The 6,000-nt window shown below is 40.9% G+C and overlaps 1 pseudogene; it reads right to left on the bottom strand.

Annotated features, from left to right (window-relative positions):
• Positions 1-277: 277 nt before the first annotated feature.
• On the bottom strand, positions 278-5,297 carry LOC136515223 (disease resistance protein RGA5-like; annotated as a pseudogene).
• Between the last annotated feature and the right edge of the window lie 703 nt (positions 5,298-6,000).

The following is a 6,000-nucleotide window of genomic DNA, read 5'->3' as shown; positions in this document are numbered from 1 at the left end:
CCGGGCCAAGGAGAAAAGGCCGGCGGGCCAGATGAGAGAAAGGAAATTTCTTTTCTTTTTAACTCATTTTACTTTTATTTTAAAGCCATTTCAAAACTCTTTTTAAAAGCAATTTGAATTATTTTGAATTTTATACAAAACCACACATTTCAATAATTCCAATGCACCTGCGTGTATGGACAAACAAGTTGCTAAACCTTAGGATGAATTTTAATTTACTGAAAGATATTATTTTTTCTATGTTTTTATGAGCACAAAAATACAAAATTAAATTTTTTTAGTCCTATTTCAAAAAGAGCAAATTTTAAGATGTTACACGTAACGCTTACATCAATCTTCATGGCTTGACTTTTCGGGTGGCTATTGATGGCGTCTCTGTATGCAGATTCTATTTTGGACCCCTGATCGCATTTGGCAAGTATAACCAAGCCGATCCCTTCAAGGCTGGCAAGGTGCTCGAAGCCACCAACTGGACTGCCCTCTTGCAGTTGCATTGCACCTTCTTCAGTATCTGCAGTATCTGTAGCCATGGCATTATGTATTATCGCCAGTATCTGTAGCCATGGCATTGCGTCTGGCTCAAAAGTCAAACGTGACGACAGCGCTTGACTTCTCCAGAATTTGAAGCGCTTGAGGCTGTGGAATGTGTTTGGGTGGATAATGATGTTCTCTGGGATTGTTTTAGCTGATAAGTCGAGGAAGGTGAGGCAGGGCAACTGTGCAAGCACCTGGACGTCGTCACTTCGGAGCTCATGGACACTTAAATCAACATCCGCCAACCTGTCAGCATGCGCAATCCAATTTGGTAGCTTGGGCATTGTTACGCCATTCAATCTAAGCCTCTGTAGATGCCGTGGACGTGTCAAGCAGTTACTCCAGAACTGTGCTGAGGGGGCCCTTTCACTTGATCGAACCTGAAAATCCAGATGCCGGAGGTTGCTGTTCCCAAGCTTGTTATTTTCTACGCCATCTGCCCTGGAGAAATCGAACATCACATTAAGATTCCAAAGATTGGTGAACTCACCGAGATCTCTGATGCACTCTATGGAATTAGTCCCAACATCAAACTTGGACAGATCATGTAGGTTGCACAACTAGCTAAGCCCATTTTTGAACACTACACCTTCTGGTAAACGGAGATGCCTCAAAGATGACAAGGAATTAAAATCCACTAGTTGTTCACTCGAACCATACAACCATGAGTTGGGCATATCTAGAGTCATCAAATGCTTTAGCTTGCCAAATTTCTTTGGCAGCTCGAGAAGAAAACCATGGACCCTCACATACTTGAGCAGAAAAAAGTGATTTACAGCAGACAAATAAAGGCACCTACGAGGCAAAGAATCATCTTCCATGTCCAAGACTCTCAAAAGTTCAAATTTCGAAAGTGGAGGCATACAATTAGTCACACTGAAGGAAATGTATGACCGAACCGTTGATGCACTCACACTCTCCACTGTCAGGGGCATGTTTGTAACACCCAGCCCGGCACACGGCACAGGCCCACTCTACCAAGGGGTGGGCCCCACCTACGTAGCAACTCGCTTGCGCTTTCGTTCTCGCTTCGCGTAAAACGGTTAACCGAATGTTACTACACGTCCTTGGCCTGGCTATTTAAGCTGGTTCGGCCATCGCTCGGTTCCCGTACTAAACCTTGGGTAAACAGTACTCGGTGGTGCTACAGTGAACTGATTGTGGCCCGGCCCAACTCGGTGATACAGTCGCGCGACTACAGTACCCTGCAGATACACAGTACCCCCCAGCTATTCAATTCGGCCCAGCTCGGCCCATTTAGGCAGGGATGTTACAATGTTTTTGACATGGAACTGATGGCTGATCCGGCGAACTTGTGATGCTCCATTCATTGGATACTTCTTATCAATTATGGTGATGAAGTTTTCCTCTTGGCACTTCAATATAATAAGATCGAGCATTAGGTCATGAACTTGACAATATTTTGACACCTCACCAAAATCAGATTCATCGAAGAAAAGTTGGATCATACTTCTGTTAATGAGTTCATTGAAACAGTTATCAGCAGCTTCCTCTAGATCTAAACCATGTTTTTCCCTAATAAATCCTTCAGCCATCCATTTTCTCACCAAAGCTTCGTTGGGGATTTTATAATCTTCAGGATACATTCCAAGATATAGCAGACAAGTCTTGAGCTCATGGGAAAGGTCATTGTAGCTCAGACTTAGCACATGCCTCATCCATTCCAGTGTAGGATTTGTGTCCACCTCTGAACCCAATGAATTATGTATCTTCTCCCATATCTCAATGTGCAAGTGGTTAGCCAAAAGGCATGCAATGCTAGTAATTGCCAACGGTACCCGTTTACATTTCCTTAACATGTCATCTGAAATCTCTCTGAATTTCTTGGGACAACTATCTTCTGTATCAAATAATCTTTTGAAAAATAGCCTTCTTGAGTGAAGCTCATTGAGGGGTTGCATCTGGTATACATGGCCTTGACTTGAAAAGCAGCAAGCTGTACTGACGTCTTGAATACGTGTGGTAGTTATCACTGCTAGCATTATTATTTTCCACAAACGCGCACTCAATAGTGCGCCAATCCTTGATGCTCCATAAGTCATCAATTATGACAAAGTACCTGCAAAGTAAGTAACTTCTAGGTCAATCCTGTTTGTGCATCACAATATGACAAAGTAAATATGAGTAATATGTCACCTAAATAAGATGGTAATTTATGCCTTTTCCATGGCTTCAACTACCATTTTGATATTTGCTAGTAGCTGAGCAAAAAGTCGATATACGAGGGAGGACAGATCGAAATAGCAATTCATCGTATGACCAAATAACTTTTAAGAGCTTTTGGTGTATCAATACGAAATTAAAATATTGCTATTAGACGATAAGATGACAATGGAAAAATATAGATATTTGAGACAGCCAATGAGAAATAGAACACATACTAAAGTCTACAAATAAGTATATAATACCATAAATTCTAGATAAACACATACCTCTTATTTGTGAGCGTTTCTCTAAGGATCTCGATAAGCTTTTGGACATCATCTTCCGTTTCCAAGCCACCACCATATCCAACTCCGGAGAGTATGTCCTTCAGAATCTTTGGCATGTGAGGAGTACTAGAGACAGATACGAACGACGTGCATTCAAACTCATTCCTGATTTTAGCATACACTTGGTTTGCAAGTGTTGTCTTGCCGAGGCCACCAAAACCCACGATGGACAGCACTTTAAGTCGTCCAGATTCGCTGTCATCTTCTTCCATCAACTGCTTGATGATCTCCTCCCGTGGACCATCATCAATGCCCACAAGCCTCTTTGCATCTTCATACATTGCACGAATCCTTGGGTCAATTTCCACTCTAGGCTCTCGGATAGATTCCTCAACCTTGTATCTATCTCGGCTCTGACTTTGTTACTCAACACGAGCTTTGATATCTTGAATCATGCCGGCAATCTGGAAGCGCGCTCGCAGTTTCCTGATCTTGCGTGCAGTCTTTTGGAATAAGCCATCCTTGTCATCTCCGGCTTGGTCATGGTGGTGCATGAAGATGTCAATGATATCCAAGCTACCAAATCATTTTCTGACTTTCAAGCTCAAAACCAGTAGTGAAGGCACCAAAATCCGGTAGTGATGATGCCGACATTGATGTTCAATTCTATAGTAGTGCCAAAAGTGTTAAATCGTCTTATTTCTACACTATTTTTGGGTTGTTTTTTTGAAGTCAAATAGTTTGGAGATAATCTACATGATTTTCTATGAAATTAAGGCTTTCTTAAAAAAAAATTGGCCAAAACTTTTTGTATCACTGATAGATTTCCAATATTTCCTATTTATCAGTCACCACTATCGCTTGCCACTAGTATAGAAAATATTTTTAGAGACGGTCAAAAGTGATCTTCAGAGACGGTTTTAAAACCGATACTATGCCAGCAATTGTAAAAATAAGTGATTTTCAGAGGTAGTTTTAAAGCCGCCTCTAAAAACGATTTTTAGAGGCAGTTGACTTAAGACAACCGCCCTTAAAAATCGATTTGCAGAGACGGTTGACTTTTTAAAAATGATTTAGACTCTAATAAAAATAAGAAAAAAAATTCTAATGTAGCCCGAGGGCTGAGGACTTATTTTGTATAAGTGCCGACACCCAGGATTCTAACCTCGCGCAATCTCTCCCTCTACCACCGCACCACACAATCACTTGTATCTAGTTTTACGATGCTGTCTATTTGTACTAACATGTACGAATCTTGTAATTAATATTTTAACTCATAAACAATCTTAAATGAGAAAAACTTTCAACTACAAAGTTTTAGATCTCATTAAGCACTACAACTCTGATATAGAATATTTCTCCATCTAAGGTCATTTGAAAAATTAAAAAATTTGAAATTCAAAATCTGAGACTTAATTTATATATTTGGAACCCTAAATGATCTCAAACAAAAATTTTATCAACTACAAAGTTTTAGATCTCGTCGAGCTCTATAATTTTGATATAAATTTTGTCTTCATCCGACTTCATTTAAGAAATATATGAATTTATTTGTGTTGCAGCTATTTTTAAGGACGGTGACTTAGTCAACCGCCTCTGAAAATCGATTTTTAGTTGCGGTTGTCTTAAAAGAACCGCCTCTAAAAATCACTCATTTTTAGAGACGGTTGACATAGGCAACCATTCTTGAAAATAGTATTTTTCAGAGGCGGTTCTCTTAATGGAACCGTCCTTAAAAATAAATACATTTTTAGAGGCGGATTTCTTAATGGAACCGCCTCTAAAAATTGATTTCTAGCAATGACTGTATAGCTACAGCACCTCTTCCGAAGGTTAGTGACGACGTGTTAAGACGACCGCTTCTGTTAGAAAAGAGAGGTGCCTCTAAAAAAACATTTCTGTACTAGTGTGCCCTCCTTCTCGATGCGATTGCCATCCTTGTCTTAGTGAAGAATATGAAAAGATCGAGACAGAGAGGGAGGGCGATGGGCACGTGAGTGGGCCCCACGACAAGCTTCAAAACAGGTCCCAGTCCAGCATGAAAATAACAGTCAACTCTTTTTCTCATCTCCTTGTCCCTGTCTTCCAGTAAACAAAATAATGAGTAAACAAAATAATGATCGGGATTTGTATAGTGCATGAGGTGCCCTTGTTAGAGGTACCCATATCACGGATTAGCTCATTGCTGTCACGGATTAGCATCTCAGCTTGCTCATCGCTGAGGAACTTGATATCCCTTCGGACACCCTTGAGGTTCTTGTACTGATCACTAAGCAGCAGTGACAGCTTGGAGAGGAGTGAGCTCATCATGCACCCCAGTGGCAGCGGTCAGTACAATCCCTGTTGCCATCGCAAACCTCCTATCTCCCTTCCCCGGCAGCGACGGCAATGGCGTGGTTTTAGGTGGTTTGTGCTGGATCTGTGGTTGTTTGAGTGAAATGGGCGTCGCTGTGGTGGAGGTTCTTATGATCATGCAGGAACAACCATATGCAAAACGTTACTACTCAGCAAGCAGCAATAAGCAACCAGCTGCCGAGTTAGAAACAGTAATAATTAATAAATGTACTCATTAAATTAGCAAGATCCACTACTACAGAATGGACTTGTTGTTCCGGGCGGTAACGGCCTTTAGTCCCGGTTACCGCGCCGGGACAACGATCCCGGGATTAAAAGTGGAACCTTCAGTCCCGGGTCATCAAGCCGGGACTAAAGAGGGACCTTTAGTCCCGGTTGGTATTACCAACCAGGACTAAAGGCCCTCCAGCCGAGCAAACCTGGCCGCACCCTTTAGTCCCGGTTGGTAACCCTAACCGGGACTAAAGGTTCATTTTCTTTTTCTTTTTTTTGTTTAATTTGTTTTCAGTTCAGTTACACATATTTGTTTAATATATAATATATTTTTATGTACGTATTCTACGCTGTTAATATAAATACACGCACGCATATAATTACATCTAATTCTCATCTCGAGCATTATTATATTCGAATAAAGTATGAAACTATATATATTATA

This window comes from Miscanthus floridulus, chromosome 17 (assembly GCF_019320115.1).
Source record: "Miscanthus floridulus cultivar M001 chromosome 17, ASM1932011v1, whole genome shotgun sequence".
In the NCBI taxonomy this organism is placed as follows: domain Eukaryota; kingdom Viridiplantae; phylum Streptophyta; class Magnoliopsida; order Poales; family Poaceae; genus Miscanthus; species Miscanthus floridulus.
Note: the sequence above shows the minus strand (reverse complement) of the source record. Positions and strands in the feature narration are given on the sequence as shown.